Source organism: Pinus tabuliformis, chromosome 5_1 (assembly GCF_031772625.1).
Source record: "Pinus tabuliformis cultivar Carrire ecotype Pingquan chromosome 5_1, CPIR1, whole genome shotgun sequence".
Taxonomy (NCBI): domain Eukaryota; kingdom Viridiplantae; phylum Streptophyta; class Pinopsida; order Pinales; family Pinaceae; genus Pinus; species Pinus tabuliformis.
Genome location: NC_142305.1, coordinates 499714727 through 499723961, shown reverse-complemented (window position 1 = coordinate 499723961; position 9235 = coordinate 499714727).

The window sequence follows — 9235 nt, the reverse complement described above, 5'->3', positions numbered from 1 at the left end:
GCAAGTATTTTATCATTGCAGATATCGACATGGGTTCACTGTGAAAAATTTTCACACAGTTAAGTTTGGTGAAGCAATATATGACTCCATGCCTCGATAGTTAGGATTGGGTTAATACACCACTGAAAGCACCGATTGCGATTGTGATAAAGGTGTGCCTCGATAGTTGTGCAAAGCCAGCGTTAAATGTAGAAAAGGCATGTTCATGGTGTATTTCTATTATAAAAGAGATATAATAGAAATAGTGCAAATATGAAGGATTCATGCATAATTCCAACATTACGTTGATATAACAATGAAAAGCGCCGATTGCAATATCCGATGGGAAGTCAATGGAGTGCTGAAAAGGTGGATCCGATGGATTTATGAAGCAAAGTTAATACTTTTTTAGTTCCACAGTTACCAAAGGTTTGCATTAATTTCACTTGGTAAAGGGAAAAATCAATGTTAAAGCCGAGTCCGAAGAAAAGGCAGATGGACATGTTTTCTTTGTGTTTTGGCCAATATAAGCGCATCCGATATATATGCAAGCCCTTGTCTTCGAATAAGTCAAAGTTTAATGCAGTTAATTATGGTTAAAGCGAATTAGTCATTATTAAGGCATATACAAAAGAACTCAGCGGTCGATTAACAGAGCAAGCCAATAGTTATCATCCCCTTCTGAATTCAGCTATGTTCCTGTTATTTCATGTTCTTTGAGGTGCCTTTTACCCTCTGTAAAATTATGTAATAGTTTTTACTTCATATAGTTAGAGAAGCAGTTAAATAATTTGGGCAGTTTCAGAAATCAACAACTGTTCCACAATGTATAAAAAGAGGAAAATTTACAAAGAAAGGGTTCAAATTTTGGAGAACCCGGAGACTAGGCCACTGTATTCCTGATATCATCATTGATTAATGAAAGAATCAGAAGTTTCCATGAGTTGTTGGGTATAATTTTGTAACCTTCTCTGTCATGTGTCATGTTGTGTTTTCTTCTTTCAAGTGTAGTAATGAAGTTGCAGGTCTTTATTTGCTTATGTAGATAAAGTTAAAATTCCATAAAAGGGCACTCCTATACTTGAAGTTTCCACCTTCTTTTCTAAGTGATAGATAATAGTTCCTATGAAAGACCAGCATATAATCTTTAACTTCTCCTAGAGTCACAGATAGTAATTTATGTGTTAAGCAGCATATTGTCTATGATTCAGTTCTCATTTTCATAATTCTTCTAAGTGACGGATAATAGTTTCTGTGAAAGATCAACATATTATCTTCAACTTTTCCATCAATCTTTCTTCATTCATCATTTATATCTAGCAACAAATGGCATTCTGAGATGTTCTGGTCATACATGTACTAAGGGTTAAAGACCAAGTCTCCAGGTCCTTCATTTAAGGACACAACATATATATCTAAGTGATAAATAAGTGACAGTAAATAATATTTATTAATGTCTTAAGCACAATTTCCCTACATCCAAGAAATTGGTTTCTTAAGGAACAACACCTCCTACCATCAATAGGGAAAGGAAGGAAAGCCATGTCATTGCCTAGCCCTATTATATTAATCAAGCCACAAGAAGGTAGGCACCATTCATATTCATTCCTAGCCTCCCTACTCCCTCCATCTAGATAAACTTTCTTCCTATTTAGCCTTCATTAACTAACCTCACTTTGGGACTAGTTAGGTTAGATAGTTGTCCCCCATAAAACATAAAGGAAATTTGTGGAAATGGGGTTCTTCATCCCAATATAATGACCAAAATTTCAATTCACCTTGAGTTTTTGGAATCTAGGCTTTTTTTGTATGTAGTTCTCACATATTTTCTCAAACAAAAGTGTTTTTGGAATTAAGTCACCCACATTTTTCTCAACTTATGCTTTTATGTAAACCATTTTGAATGTATATGTGTATATATATATATATATATATATATATATATATATATATATATATATATATATATATATATATATATATATATATATATATATCTGTGTGTGTGTATGTGTATGTGTATGTGTATGTGTATGTGTATGTATATGTATATGTATATATATATATATATATATATATATATATATATATATATATATATATCTATGTATCTATCTATCTATCTATCTATATATATATATATATATATATATATATCTATATATATATATATATATATATATATATATATATATATATATAACTAAAAATTTGAGCCAAACATTATTAAAATTTACTTCAAATAAAAATTCACCCCCTAAGCCTAGGGGGTGTAGAGCATATGGAGATAGGGTGTTTTGGTAAGGCACTGCATGATGTGAAGGTCATTAGTTTGAAATGCCATGGGAAAAAATATAGCAATGCTAAGGGTTGGTGTCGCCTAGGCCGGGTGTGATCCCCAGGTGATTTTTATAGCTTATATGCCCCTTGGTCGCAACTAATAAAGCTAGAGGTTAGGCATACCAGTCATTTTAGGATTCACATAACCTAGAAAACAAAAAAAATCACCCCCTTTAAATTTTGAACCGTAAAATTTCACAAACAGGAAAAATTACGCCCCTGAATTTGCAATGATAATTAATAACCATTGGGAATTGTAATATTTAATGGTGTATATGTTGGCATATACATTGTTGGACATTGAAAATTTGTGCATCCAATCATATATGGTGTAAATACATCATAAAATCTTAGGTGACTTAGTGGATAATGTTTTCAATATATCTCAACATTCTTACTAATATGTTGATTGGTTCTAGTGACAATGGTTGAGAGGAGGAATGTTATCCTCTCCACCCAAGTTAAACCCCACTTTGGACATATTCACTCTTTGTGTCTATTTTTTGAATGAGGCTCCTAATGAGTTAATTGTTGATTTGGATGGAAAGGTATCAACATTCTAATTATTACTTACAAACTTGAGAGTAAGACAAATTATATTTCAAGGAAAAATGAAATATGCATATACCAATACATTTTCCATTCTATTATATATTGATTGATATATCAAACTATAAACATTAAAAATGATGACATAGTTTATATGACACTTTAGGTATAATTATAACATAATTAATGAGTGTTGATGTTTGTAGCTTGAACAAGTACTTATGCACAAGCCTAAGTGTTTAGGCATGCAAAAGTAACCTGAAGTATCCTTATGACACTTGCTCAAGTGTGAGTGATTTATTATAGTAACTGATCCTAACTCTAACTTAGGAAAGCACATAATTAATTATGTTGGCTATTTAGCTGGAGAAACTTAGGAAAAGTAAAGTTTACTTTAGTAGTTATGTTTTGATATCCAATATTTATCTCAAATGGGGCAATATCTAACCTTGGGCATCAATTAATTTGGAAATAAGAAGGGATTTATTTCAATGTAAAGTTCCAAACTAGTATACAAACAATTTTTTATGCACAATTTCAAATTCCTCAAATAAATGTTTCCAAAACTTCTTGTATTTCTCTATGATACCTTTCTTCAAACAATTTGAGTGCAATACAAAAATATTATGTTTAAACAAATAACATAGAGATGATGTCAAATAATTGGTATGAAAACTAGGGAAAAAACAATTTGAGGAAAAGAAGGAGTTTTCATTAAGAGAAAAGATACATATTACAAGGACACTGTAATTCTTACACCTGGAACTTGCATTTATCAACAAAATACCATTGGAAGATAGTCTTACAACCAATTTGACTTCCTTAGGAAGGTTGTTGCAGGCATAGGATTATGTGTTCTCTCCAAACACAAGTTGATATAGGTATACTATCAATTTGATCTCCCTAAAATGCACTTCTATAGGAAAATTATTATCGTTTCTTCTCCCAAGGACCTACTACAAACATGAGATATGGCCTCTGAAAATGCACATCAGTTCGATATCCTTCTAACTGAAAATTGTCACTAAACACCCTGTCCTTCTAGCACCTACACTATAAATCAGGGTATGATATTACTGCTCCGGCAAGGCTTTTGCATGGATCCGGGTTGATCCCTTTCACCAAGGAAGGGCGTATTAACCTCAGATCTACCATTGATCCAATAGATCTGGCTTTTAATAGGAAGAAGGGCCCACACCAAGCCCAGATCTGGAGGCCTGCTCACACAGAGTCTCCCTTCTGCCTTGGTACTCAGCCCCAATCAACGTATCGGGGGGGGGGCGATAGACTGCAGAGACGACAAATTGAGTAGCTTGACAAGCAAAGGGTGTGTGGGAAGCAGAGATGGAGTGTACACGAAGGAGATGGCGAGGGTTTCTACAGATATCTGTTCTACGTCTGTTTAGTCCCACGGTCAAGGGAACTTCGATGCTTATAGTGCTGGATCTAGCAGCCTATAAATCACAGACTCTGAGGTAAGGGATAGCATGCTCTCCATACACCTTATTCATACTCCCGAGTTTGGTAATGCAACATTTGTATGGTTATTAAAGGGATTTGGGTCAACCATTCCCACCACGGAAGGCAGTAATATTCTCAGATCTGTTAATGATCTAATAGATCAGGCACTTAGAAGACCGAGAAGCCCACACAAGATCCATATATGGGGGCATACAACCACCAAGATTCCTCTCTACCATAAATCACAGCCCCAAAATGCAGAAGAAGGCCTGACAGGCAAGCAGAACGGCGGTGATCTAGTGGTTTGAAACAGGACGACCTGGGAAACAGATCAAGGTCATTCTCAGACAGAGATGGATCTCACACAGTTCTTTATCAAAACACCAGAAGGAAGGCATTATTGCTTGAGGCTTTGGAAGGGCTGCAGGACCCAGGATCTAAGATCTAAAATACAGAACCTCCTTGGTATACAAGCACATGGGAAAAATATGATCCACATGGGACACATTTTACAGGATAATTACACCCTACAGGATTACAACATAACTACAGAGTCGACCATCATCATCAATCTCTGTCTGCGGGGTGGATGTTCAGGAACCAGCACAAAGAACACAGGCTCTTTCAAGGATGCAATAAAAGGTAAAGGGAAAGAGCAGATCAAACTAGCAACATCGCCTGAACTTCCCGGACCCTACATTGTAGAACAAAAAACTAAGAATCCTACTCTTGCCATTGAATTGCCTGAGGTAAATTCTTTGTACTCAGATATTTATACCCACTCAGTTATCTATAGATTTAATGTATTCTGGCCCAAATATGATGTTCTACACCATTGGATTCATACCACATGGACACCAAATTGCGAAATATACTTATGCCCCAAGGGGTTTTATATAGTCAGATTTAATACAGAACATGAAAAGGAATATATTCTAAACAAGGGACCATGGTTCTGGGGCAGCGCAGGGCTCTTCATGACCCCTTGGTTTCCATATTTTGATGCCAACATAATGGTGGTATCAAATATTCCAGTCTCGGTTAGGTTGGATGACCTTCTATTACACTTCTGGCAGCACAAAGTTTTAGTTGCCATAGGGAACACTCTGGGAAAATTTATAAAGACTGATGGAGACAGACTCACAAGGAGAATATTTACTTTTGTGAGAATTTGTGTTGAATTAGATCTTAGTCAGGGACTACCAGAAAGCATAACACTGAATTTCAATAATACATAGTGGATTCAACCCTTGGATTACGAAGATACAGTGTTTCGATGCCGTGGATGTCTACAAACATGCCACCTCCTCAATGCTTGTCCACAGGCAGGAAACACCCCCAAGTGGAACAAGAAGCAACAGAGGAAGCCTAAAGGATGGCAACAGACAGATCCATTGGATGAAGAAGAAGACACAACAGAGACTACAGAATATAAAGCAAAAATGGATGAACAAAACGTCTAGAACAACACACTAAAGAAAGAGGAAGCCCCCATGCAGCAACAAGCTTCCCAGCTAACGGAAAAGGAAATATATGGCAACAAGAGAACTCTGGATCAGAAGGATCTAAGTCAGACAAGGACTCTCCCATACTTATAACTGAAAATCAGCTATCCATTGTAACTGCTACCCCCAACACTGGAGGATGACAGAAGGTGGAGAAAAAGAAGGGGAGAAAAGAATAACATTTTTATTTTTATTTTTATTTTTGGGTTTCTGTGAAAATAGGAACAACTCATTTGCATATTCTCTTTAGCATCTACAAAATTTAATTTTGACTTATGAATAAAATTACGAATTTTTCCACAGGAAAAAAACAATTTGGCCATTTATTTATTAAATTCTGAATAAGAATATGGAGAATAATTATGAAACCCTCAAGCCCTTGAAAAGAAATCATGGCCTCAATTCTAAATTTTTTGATCTACAAGGTGGCAACTTAAATCGACTTTCAAGCTTGAAAACAGATGTTGTCCCTCTTAATTGAATCATCCCTCTTAAGCATTCAACTTCTTATTCTCATGGGAAATTTGGCATTTCTTGGAAAGATCTCTACCTTTGGAAATTCGGTCACAAGGAAATGACCTCCCAATCTTGTATTCATCCCTTCCAAGAACAATTATTATTGGCACCTTGATATGCACAGATTATCCTACCAAACATTGAATCATAATGCAACAATCTCCTACAAACAAATTTTGTTATAACTTAAAGAAATGTTAATGATAAAGAGATCCACTAGGGTGGAAATGATGTACAACGAATATGGAAGATGTCTAACTAGGGTGGTAAGGAATCCACCAAATTTATAGTGAGGGCCTCGCCTAAAACCCTCGAAAGAAAACTCACTTGAGCTCCTCACTAATAGTGAATGATATAATTTAATAGAGTGATCAATCATTGAGCTCCTTTCTCCTTTTATAATCACTCATTGAGACTTCTCCAAGCTTCTAGATATTCTTTTAATATTGTTTTTTTAATGAACTCAATTTTCTCTCCTAAGTGATTTTTTCCCCTCTTTAAAAAAAAATTGCCTCTCTTATTATTTAATATTTACCTTTTTATTTAATTAAAAAAATGGGTAAATTTGTATGAATCCCCTAGATTAACTTTCCTTCTCGCTAGCCTATTAGGATGACAATTAGTCAAATACGAAGGATATCCCATGCTTGCAAAGCTCAGATAAATTAAATTCAATGTAAATTTATAAAATAAAGCCTAAGGAGAGGAGAAATGCACACCATATAGTGACACTAGCCATTTAGAGAGGGATTTTCTCAAGTGAGCAGTGTGATACTTAAGTATGTTATGTCCAAGGAAGGTACAAGCGTGTAACATAGGGAATCCATATCATCTAGGGAGATCAAGGGCAGGTTATATGTTTTAATTGTATTTTCTTTAGTTGGGAGATTATCCCAAGATGACAACTCAAGTAGGCTCTCAGTTATTAATGAAGAACTATTGATTAGGAAGAATTTGTTTTTGTTTCAAGAGATTGGTGTAAATTTTCTTCCATTGATTGTGTTAATAACCTAATTTTGCATTTATTCAGTAGATATATAATCCATTAAGGTAATACAGGGCTAGATGATAGGCTCAACATAAATTTAGCATGATATTGAAATTAATAACTTTGAGAGCTAATAAATAAATATATATATATATATATATATATATATATATATATATATATTATTTTTATTTATTTATTTATTTATTTTGAATTTATTTTATTTTAATTTTTGTTGTTTATTTTAATTTTATTTTATTTTATTTATTATTATTATTATTATTATTTTATTTTTATTTTTATTTTTGGAAACTTTACCAGCTACGTTCTTAATTGAATTTATTTATTTTACTCTATATTTATTTATGTGTTTTTATTTATTTATTTATTTATATACTTTTATTTTTATTTTTATTTTTTATTTTTATTATTATTATTATTATTATTATTATTATTTTTTATTTTTATTTTTTTTTCTCGTTCCATTATATAATTCTTCTAACTAAATATCATCTTGAAATTACCTTATATATATTTATATAAAAAAGTTAGGTCTTCAATTTAACTAATTCCTATTTAAATTACAATTTTTTAAATATTATATTATCCCTTTTTCAAACACCATCTAAAATTATTTCATGTATATAATTTTTTATATATATTTTAAGGTATGGTCACCTATGATAACTAACTTCCTTTATATTATCAAATTGACTTTTTGACTCTGGTCCCTAAGTCAAAATTAGCCGTTGGAGGCTCTGCTCAGACTATTTAACATGCGAAGCTGGATCTGTTTCTTCAACTTGTCCTGATGATGAACCACACTGGTTGGTTCGAAACGCGTCGACAAAGGTCTTTCTATATGTGATTTACGCCGAAGTTCTACTTATAACTATTATGGATCACAGAAGCCTCAATTCAACAATCTGAGAGCTAATCTTTGAATCATGAATGAAGCCAGGTTTGTATAGGTATTATGGGACTAGGTTTCGCTATGATCGTATGAGGTGCAATATTTTTAGAACGTGTGACATATGATGAGTAAGGGAATTTCTTAAAATAAATGGCTAAATAAAATTTGGTAACATCTAAATTTTAAAGGTCCCATTAAAAATAAAAATAAAAAAGAGGCTTGGCAGCCAAGTGGGTTTCTAGCCATGTTGGCAAAAGGGGAATCCCTATCTAACTAACCTTGCAACATTTGAAAGTAGATAGAAGGGACAGGCTAACCAAGCTAAGTATAGGTTTAATATTTAGGGGTATCGAGGAGCTCACACATAAGTAGATGGATTGACATGAAGGTAATGTAACAGGGTAAAATTTATAGAGGTCGAGTAGGAGCAAATAGATTGGGAATAGGTCAAGGCCTACTTGTCACAACAACAATGGGATGAAAAAGGATTCCAACAACAGGCTCGAGCCATAGTGTTGAGAAATATTTGTATCCATCAGGGCATGAGACTTAAAGAGACAATGATTGTCAGGGGCCATACAAAGCTACCATAGAAATTCAATAGTGAATATGTGGATCAAGGCCTCTCGATAGGGCCACATAAGGCATGAAGACGACTAGGGGTAAATCTAGCAGAATGAATAGGTGACAACTAAGGGACCGGTGCACAACGAAAAACTTGATAGTTGAGTGCATAAGTCATAGTGAATATGGTCGAGAAGAACATAAAACCAATGAAAAAGAAAAAAAAATGATTAGAGAAGGCTACGAGGGATGACAGTCAAAGATGAAACTAGGTGAGGTTCAACAAGATCCAGATCATACAAAGGATAAGACTTGAAAAGTGAAAATTGTTGGAAGCAAATAAGGTTTACAGGCATCCAATGTAAGGATTTAGGGGCTACAATAACTAGGTGCCAGGCATATAGTCAAACAATCATCAAC